Raw genomic sequence first — 10,000 nt, 5'->3', positions numbered from 1 at the left:
CAGTTTCCAATGAAAACAAAAAGAAGAATCCTCAGTACTTTAAAAAGAAGCAGGCGAACAGTAATGCTGTTCAACATCACAAACAAACAAATCGTGCTTCAAGTAACTCTGTTCCTGGGCCATCTAGCCAGAACTCGCAAGGTCAGGCGAATTTTCCGAGTGTACAAAACAAAGCACATACCACGTAGTAAGCTCCAAGGGGGGAGAGGACGATGTTGGGTCATTTATATCAACATCTTTTGTATCAAATAATCAATTTAATCATTTACCAGATCATTGTGAGGCAATCGATTTTCCTATGAAACACACGGCCGAATCCAAAAAATCAGTGCAGGTCCCCGTAAATTTGCAACAAATTCACGCAATTATAAGTCAAGATGAGTTGCGCCCAACCTTACATGCAGTAAATTTAGAACACAAGTCAATTACATTATTTTTTTATTCTGGTAGTCCACGTAATATCATGGATTTGCGGACTCACCATTTATTGTTTTCAAACTTCCCTATAGAGAAGTCCGGAGTAAGGCTCTCGGGTATAGGAAATAATGAATTAAATGTGGTAGGAGTAACTCATGTTCAGTACAAGGTCGGTAAGCGAACGTTTTCCGATACCTTTATCGTTGTACAAAACATTGATATGTATCCCGCTGTAATTATAGGATACCCGTCTATGGGCACTCAAAACATTGCCTTAGCCCCTGCAAAACACGGCGTGTATATCAAAGGAAAATTCTATAAGATTTCTAACACCTTAAAATCAGTTTTAGATAACTAGGAGACAACAAATAGAATAGTAACGTACGTTGAAGAACCAATCACTTGTCTCATGAATCAAGAAATAATCCATGCGACCCAACAGAATTCTCGCTCACCCTTAATATCAGCTTGCACGCAAACTCGGCGAGCCGAACCTAAAAACTCGAACATATTAGTGCGTATAAAAAAAACTTTGCCGGGATCTGAAATGTTAATCCTTTCTGACACTCTGAAAACTCACGGATTATCCGTCATACAAGCCATTTATACAGTCGGCTCACAACAACAATGTAACATCGAAGTCTGTAATCATTTGAATACCACTTTAGTAATCTACAAAAATCAGCATATCTTGGATGTGGAAGTTTATGAATATCGCATTCTTACCGTAGCTGAGATCAATCACGCTCAATCAGTTGCGGATGAATCCCTTTTGCAATCTATAAAAAATAAAATCAATAAAGACATTCAAGAAGAAGAAATTCAGCAGAAATTTCTTGATCATTTAACTAAATATCATGATGCTTTTTCCACTACGGATGGATCCTTAGGAAAAAACGGATGTCATAGAGCACCAAATAAGGTTAAAAGACAAGCAGAAAGTTATCTATGTACCTTCGTACAGACTCCCTATGAAATTGCAGAATGAGATAAATGAGGAAGTAGGTAAAATGCTAAAGGAAGGAGTCATTAGGAAATCAAACAGCCCTTATAATTTTCCGTTAATACTTGTACCGAAAAAAGATTGAACTTGGCGTATCTGCGTAGACTTCCGTCGCTTAAATGAGGAAACGATCCCTGACCGATTCCCAGTGCATGTACTGACGATATTCTATCTTTACTAGGTCAGAACAAATATTTTACCAGTTTGGACTTACTCAAGGGTTTCCACAGATACCATTAGAAAAAAGAGAGTATCCCATACAATGCCTTCAGCACAGCCAGGGGACATTATGAATTTTTGCGTATGCCTTTTGGTTTACGTTGTGCTCCCATAACTTTTACTAGAATGATCAACATAGTGTTTGGAGACTTGTTAGGGGATATCCTACATGCCTATATGGATGACCTAGTAATCTTTTCTAATACCTTAGAAGAAACATCTACGTAAATTAGAGCTAGTGCTACAAAGACTAAGCAGCATAACCTAAGGGTAAGATAAGAAAGTGTGAATTTTTCAAAAACAGAACTAGTCTATTTAGGTTTCATGGTGTTCTAGTCAAGGTCTTAAAGTAGTCCACGACAAGGTATCGGCTATCCTAACTTTCCGATACCTACTAACATCAAGGGAATACAGCAATTTCTAGGGTGTAGCGGGTACTACAGGAGATTTATTAGGAATTACTCCATCATAGCCGCTCCCCTAACCGATCTTATAAAGAAGGGCGTAGATTTCATATGTCTGAGAAACATCAACAGGCGTTCGATATCTTGAAGGATGAACTGTGTAGTTTCCCCTATCTTAAATTTCCTGACTTCGGTAAGGATTTCTTTATTGCAACAGACGCCTCAGACCTAGGAGTAGGGGTGGGGTATTGCTTCAGCAATATGACAAACAGTTTTTCCCTATAGCTTTTTATTCACGTAAACTGAGACCTTCCGAAAGTAAATATGCAGTAGATAGACAAGGAAGGGCTCGCTATTGTTAATTCACTAGTGCATTTTAAGTTCATAATATATGGTTATCCCGTCAAGGTTCTCACTGATCAATAAGCCCCTAACCGACTTCTTTAAAGGCTTTAGTCACAGCCCCAAACGAAACTCGGTGGCATATGATCATCCAAGACATTTTGGCGCGAGGATCGGGAATTTTACCTGGGAAAGCAAATAACATTGCTGACGCATTATCACGTGACCCCCGCGTCATCTTGTACGGAGCCATTAGCTGAATTAATGGATATATCAACATCCATGCCTATTGTTAAAACTATATCTGAACAGGAAGATCTGGGCTGGAGTGCTGAACTATTACAGACGGAACAAAGAAAAGATCAGCGACTAGAAAAAATCATAAACGCTTTAAACAAAATCCTAAGGAAAAGGAATATATAAAGTATAAGCAGCAGAATTATATAATCAAAGATAATAATCCTGTGTAGATCTGTGATTGAGGAAAACCCGCAACACACCACAGCTGAATAACGATCAGGTGGAGGTACCGATTTCACTTATACCACTGTAACTTAAAATTGGTTGCTATGCCAAATACATGGCATGGTCACCCGGTTTCTCCATCATGTCACAGAAAGCCAAATCCTTATTTTATTGGCATACGATGCCTACAGATATAAAAAAGCACATAGCTGATTGTCGCACTTGTCAGGAACACAAAGGGCACACAAAGACACCTGTCAGCCTAGGGGCTTATCCCGTACCTAATCAACCCTTTGAAAGAGTACACTTAGATTTATTAACAGGGTTTTACGAGTCCAGACAGAGGAAATAAGCACTTCCTAGTAATCATAGATGCCTTGACTCGATATACCGAACTGATAGCACTTAAAAACTAAAACCGCGATCGAGTGCGCTAGGAAGTTTTACGAGTGCTACATTTGTAAGCATGGAATTCCACACATGATCATCTCCGACTCTGGCGTAGAGTTCTATAATCACTTCCTAACTCATCTTTTGAATTCCTTGGCAGAAAGAAAATCAATACCCTGATCTATCACCCAGAGTCTAACGGGCTAGTGGAAAGAGCAAATCGTAAGGTTATAAACATTTTAAGGGTCACCTTAGGGGGGATGGACCCCACTGGGACATTGCCATACCTGCGGTACTAAGCACTCTTATTACTCATATCATGTATCTATTAAAATGTCGCCGCACGATGGCACTGTACGGTACCCCAGCTAGAACGCCTTTCCATGTATTAATGCCTACAACCAGTTTATCAAATCCTCTAAAGGATGTTATGGATGCAAGCATAAGTCGTTATAAATATACTTCGTAAGAATCTAGAAGAATCACAAATCATAATGAAAAGAAATCATGATAAAATAGCTAAGCCAACTAAAACATATGCCATGGGCGATAAGGTATACATACAAGTATACATACGTAAAAGGACTCAATTATAAACTGACACCTAAGTTTGAAGGCCCGTTTAACATTTTAGAAATATTAACGGCCAATAGATTTAGAGTTCAAAAAGCATCCGAACCCACTGATATGAGAATCGTACCATTGGCGCACATCAGAAGTTAAAAGAAGGGAAGAATGAAGTGAGGGAAATTTTTGTATCTATGAACTTGTATAAAAATACTTATAAATATATATATATATATATATATATATATAATATATATATATATATATATATTATATATATAGTATTTGTATGTAAACATTTTTCTTTTAACATGAGTTATTACAAATATATTTTACTCATTGCAGGTTTCCAAAATGAATCTGTTATTGTTAGGAGTGATATTGTTCGTTCAGACATATTTGTCGTGTGGGAAGCGCTAAAACAAAAAATTAGATTTTACTCATTGCACTATTGTAGAAAGAACAGAAGAAGTTTTCATTACCGCAAGCAATATAGTCATAGAAATTGATATGCAGGCAATCTTTCTTCCTGAGGATGACGTCATTAACCTAAAGAGTGACCTGTTGAGGTTTGCTGTTTCGTTAGATGAAATGCACCCAACGTCCTTTTTCATGCTAATCAGAGGGGTCACTAGCTCAAACAATCAGCGTTGTGGAAATGTTATCATACGACTTGCAGAATAAAACTGCCGAGGCAGAAGATCTGGCTCGAGATCTGCTGATGCGGACTGTGCGGCACAATAATCTCGAACGTCGCAACCCGCTTATCTTTGCTGGATTAAACATCTTTGGATCTGTTGCAAGTTTAGGCTTAGGAATTTCAAATCGCCTTAAAATAAATGATCAAAATAAGAGAATTGAGTTTTTGCAACATAAAACCGAATTAGCTTTGTCCGAACTGAGTAGCCAGTTATCCTCAATCAATCAAATAATGAGTTTGGTGAACGAACATTCTAGTAATATCGATCAGATTATGGAAGTACAACTCTTGCTGGCTACGTTAGCTTATTATAGTTCGAAAATAGATCATATCGTAACAAAATATCAAATTTTATTGAGAAATCAAAGAACTATGTAGAAGCTATTACGCTAGCAACAAAGGGTGTTTTATCCCCTCATCTTATGCCTATTAAAGATCTGACTTTAACTTTGGAGAACGGACGGGAGAAACTAAGTTATATTCCTTTGTTAGACGCCATAAGATAGTTTTATTATAGCTTAATATCGGTAAGCGTTGAAAATTACAGGATCATGATTACCATTCCCTTTGATTCTTCTGATGCCTGGCAAGCATACAAAATAGCATCGTTCTCAACTTTCATGACGAATAACTCAAGTCCAGTAATATCCAATTTGACGGGACACATATTGATTTCCCCTGATAGGGAACAATATTATGTACAGTCGATTTAAAGACTTACATAAATTCACTCACTGTTCAGAAGCCATGAATAATAAAGTTTGTACAGCTGATTCCTTTGAATTCCATCCTATATCAATGGATTCATGTGAGTTAGGCATAGTGCTAAACGGTTCTCTCTCCCATACACACGAAGGTTGTCTGAAAAAAACTTTATCCTTTTGACGGTAATAAGTTCAATTACAGAACTGAACAACGGCTCATGGATCCGATACAACAAGGAAGGCTTTGAAGTGGCATGTCCGGACGGGACCACGCCCACTCCCAGGTCTTTGTTGCAGCCGACGGTTGTACCGGGAACGTCTACGAACTACAGGGTCCGAGGGGTTAACACTATAATATGTGAGCGGGCCTATTTTGCCAACTTCACGTGGGCGACTACAGTTATCCCATCACTATCTCTCCCATACAAGCGAAGGTGGCTCATCGTTTGATGCAACTGGCTTAGATGGACCACACGTCACCGACTTATGCGGAGGAGGAGAAATCTTCGTTTCTACGTGCTGCTAGCCGTGTTTGCGTTACGGTGATGATTATTATCGCCGTTAACATCTTTGCTTGGCGTAGGTTGAGGCGAACACAGATGGATCTTCAGAGGAACGTTCTGCCACGTCAGACGACATTCCTATTGCATTAAAAGCTTTTACGTTCAGAGCCATCTGAAACTGGCTATTTCACCTGACTCAGAGGAATTTGTCTGGAATTGTGTTGTGTGTGAAAAGCGGTCTGAACGCTGGCAATATGTAGGACAAGAGACTCCAAGCCTTTGCATTTATTTTTTTAAATATATGAACAGTTAAAAGTATCTTTCGGGCACCTAATAAAATATTGAAGCCCTATATATTAAAATGTTGGTGCGTGTACGTACCAGGAATCTATATTTTGTGCACAGTCATATGTTATCTTTATATCTTTACAAAGAGTAACAAATATTCTTGAACAGTTATCCATGATCATGTATAAATTATGTATCTCCACAGGGTAACAAAACTATTCTTAATCGGGTTACCTATTATCAATCATGTATAATTATGTAGCTCAACAGGGTAACAACTATTCTTAATCGGGTTACCTATTACTATAATCTTCATGTATACATGTTAACCTTTTAATTTTTTGGTACCTACTATGAGATTCAGGGTCTCTGTAACACGGTTTTTTGGACTTTGCTCCTTGTCAAAGCATCGGATGTAGCTGAAAGTTGACATATGTATATTTTACAACCACACACAAATTTGTCAGCATTATCAATAACCTAAGCCCGATAGTTTTAATTTTTATAGAGTAAAAATGATCTAGCCGACGCCCATGGCCAATGATTACGAGCCAAGATTCGAAAAACATTCATTACGTAAGCAAGGTAAACAAACACCTTTAACTAAATGTTGACCCGCCCATCCACCAGACAGAAATGCCATCGGCTCTGAAACCCTAAGACTTTATGAATGGCGGAACGATACATAGATGTGGGTGGGGTATCAGTGCTAGCGTAGTAATACTACTGTAGCAGTAGTGCCGCAACAGTATAGCAGTAATATACATGAATTAAACGTTTAGACCAACTGCTGGGATCCTTGAGGATCATTTAGCACTTCTTACAACTACTCGAGAAATTAGTTTTTTATAGCCAGAAGTTAAATTTTCTAATCCAACAATGCCCATGGTAGCCTTCAGTGAAGGTAAAGCCAATATATGGTACCGGCTATTTTTTTTTTCAGTAAATAGGTAGATAGCCAATAAATAAAAATTGCATTTTTTTTTTTGAAAAAAATGGATATAAAACTTGACAATTGGATATAGCATTTATCAATCAAGCTTGTCTACTATGTTTTTGGTAATTACCAACTATTCCCTACATCTTGTCAATCTGATTGTTGACTATAAAGTAGACTGTAATTTCTTTGGAAACTTAGTTTGGGAGCTAGACTAATAATCGAAGTGTTTTTGTATTTATTAACATATTTTGTTGGTTTGTTCATTATGACAATTATCAGTGGGGAGGTTTCCAGAGTTCATAAAGGTGTACTGCTTTGCTTGTATTTAAATTTGAATGTCATTGTTGCCAGAGGTTTTAGCCTTGTTCGTTACGTATAGCCAATCATCCATCGAGAAAGAGGGAAGAAATGATGTCCATAAGTTACGTAACGAGTGCGTTCGAAACCTTTTCTCTGAGTAAGTTGGCCCGTCTTCAAACAAAAAAATGTCACTTTTACATTATAAGTCCCACCAAATTTATTCAACCTACGTAGTGCAGAATACACTCAAAATTTTGTTTGTGTGTTGATATAATATGTATTCTGAATAAGCGTTATATTATGAAATGCATAGATAAAAAGTTATGTTGCGAAAAAACCGTGTTACAGAGGCCCTGAATCTCATAGTAATAATCATTATTTACATTATACCATATATATCAAACATGGATCTATATTTTCCAAGCATTTTTTTTTGTTTATGAATATGTCCATTAGTTATGTATTTTTTTTCATATACTTTTATGCACTTAATCACTTGTTTATGGTTATGACTAAATATATATTCGGGCACACTCCTAAAAAACCATGTATAACGTAATTTTTGTTGTTCAATGCTTGAATGGTAGCTGTCGAGCCTAATGTAATAATTACATTATCATATACAGATAAATTCCATATCTGTAAATAAACCCACGACTTAAGGTGGTCATTGGTGATTAGGAGCGCCCTACGTGACCATAATAAGACAACAAGATGTGAAAAACTGGACCACGCTGTGCAAATGCTTGTAGTAGCCTGGTTTGCGTTTGCATGTCTAATCATTTAGTATTTTGTCAACTGATCACACATCTTCCATGGGAAGCGTTGACCTGTTAACCCGCAGCGGAAACTCATGACTTCCGAGCCGGCGGGCTACGTATTCATTTTGTTCTAATTATAACCAATCGCTGAGATAGCTAGTGTTCCGCTATCGACGCGATGCTCCTGTATTTGTTAGTTCTCTTCTAGTTACTCAACGGATCGGTCATCCGACCAAACCATCTCTCTACTCCAGTGATGGAGCTAAGAAATAAAGTTGTTAAGTTTAAACATCATCCATTTGAGTCATCTCCCTTATTCTAAAGAAGAACCAACTAGATATCACGTAGACGAGAAGAGAAGTAGAACCCACAATGCTTACGAATAACAGTCGTAAGAAAGACATACAATCTGTCGCTGTTTCACACCATTATACTAAGCGGACAAGCGAGGGAGATAAGACATACATACATACATACGTACATACATACGAGTAAGAGAAAATAACAGAGGGAACTAAAATAACCGTGAAAGGAACAACGTATAATAATATAAAAATTATGAAATCTTTGCAGACATATCTTTGGTGTGCAAATGCCTTTTCTAACTTCAAAGGGTTTAGATGCCTCATCTGAGAAGTGGATTTACCCTTTGAAAAAGGAGAAAAAATCATATATATTTATTTCAAGAGATGAAAGATGGTATGAAAAAAGTGACTAAGAAAAACGATTACGAAAATAATTACAGGTGAATTCAACAGACGCGTATTTCAGAGTTGATATAACTCCACTAGATAGTATGTCACTGAGGCGCTTTCCTTATCGAGCTTATAATGGAATTCAACATGAGAACTTGAACACTCTATTTCATCCAAGTCCCTGACCCCTGAACCCTAAGGGCAAGCATTTCCCACCTACTACAGAATCCTTTCCAGCGGGCATCCGGGCCCTATAGATCTACTGTCTTGGAAAGTAGTACTTCCAGCCGAACCTTCCAGCCACCTGCGCCAAAAACGCCGCCGTCGGATTCGGGTCAGAGGAATTGCAAATGGCCCTGTGCCTGGGATTCTCTTTCTCTCTCACTCACTTCTCTGTCTCTCCTTCCAGTCTCAGGTCGCTGTTTCGCTTCAATCAACCTGCATATTGTTGGGCGTCCTATTGCAATCTTCGCTTCGGTTGCCCTGTTCCAGTCTCTCATCACATTTCACTCCGTTTCTGCTTTATTTTGTTTATGCGTCTTCTTACATGTCCCTCTTTCTTAACACTTTTTTTTAGTTTAATCGATTTTATAAGGGTTTTTAAGTTACTTTTAATCTGCTCAACAATCTTGTTTGATTTTTATTACATTTTAGTTTTGATTTATTTTATTTTTACGAATTTTTCTTGTCTTTCAAATTACTTTGCTTTTTGAGTAATAGAAAAGAACCCTTTATTTAACTTGCGAAGAAATCTGCAGAGGCAAAAAATTTATGAAATGATAAATAATGTTTGATCCAACAATAACGTCGAGGCAGAGAGAAACAAACAGACTAATTCTGATGAGGGATTCAACCTTTTGAGACGAATGCTACTGTGGGGAGGATTTCCAAAGGTTCAAATGGTATATGATTCTCTCTCTCTCTCTCTCTCTCTCTCTCTCTCTCTCTCTCTCTCTCTCTCTCTCTCTCAAGCATCGTTTTGACCTATTTCAATGAAAAGACTCCCATATTTATTAATTTTACAGCCTTGAAACTCAGTATAATAGAAACAATGAAACGTCCTCAAGCTGATGCCCTCAACAGGTAAAAGAAACCCTACCAGATACAAGAGAGGTCCCTCCGGCAGGCGCTGAGTCAGAGGCGAAGCTGAATGAGGCGTAACTCCTCCAGAGGCAGAGGTGATGAGAAGGAGGGATTGGTCCTGAGGCTACTCGTGATCAATAGAGGCATCCAATGCAACAGCAGCAACAGGCAACAGCTGCAGAGATCAATTCCAGATTCGGGCAAAAACAGCGACCTCTC

General features: G+C 38.0%; 1 protein-coding gene across 1 annotated transcript in view; it reads left to right on the top strand.

The window, feature by feature from the left end:
• Positions 1-10,000, top strand: part of LOC135209825 (uncharacterized) — a 46,922-nt gene that overhangs the window by 865 nt on the left and 36,057 nt on the right. The gene's annotated exons all lie outside the window — the stretch shown is intronic.

This window comes from Macrobrachium nipponense, chromosome 38 (genome assembly GCF_015104395.2).
Source record: "Macrobrachium nipponense isolate FS-2020 chromosome 38, ASM1510439v2, whole genome shotgun sequence".
Taxonomy (NCBI): Eukaryota; Metazoa; Arthropoda; class Malacostraca; order Decapoda; family Palaemonidae; genus Macrobrachium; species Macrobrachium nipponense.
The sequence above is the reverse complement of the archived record's forward strand: the minus strand, read 5'-3'. Positions and strand labels throughout refer to the sequence as shown.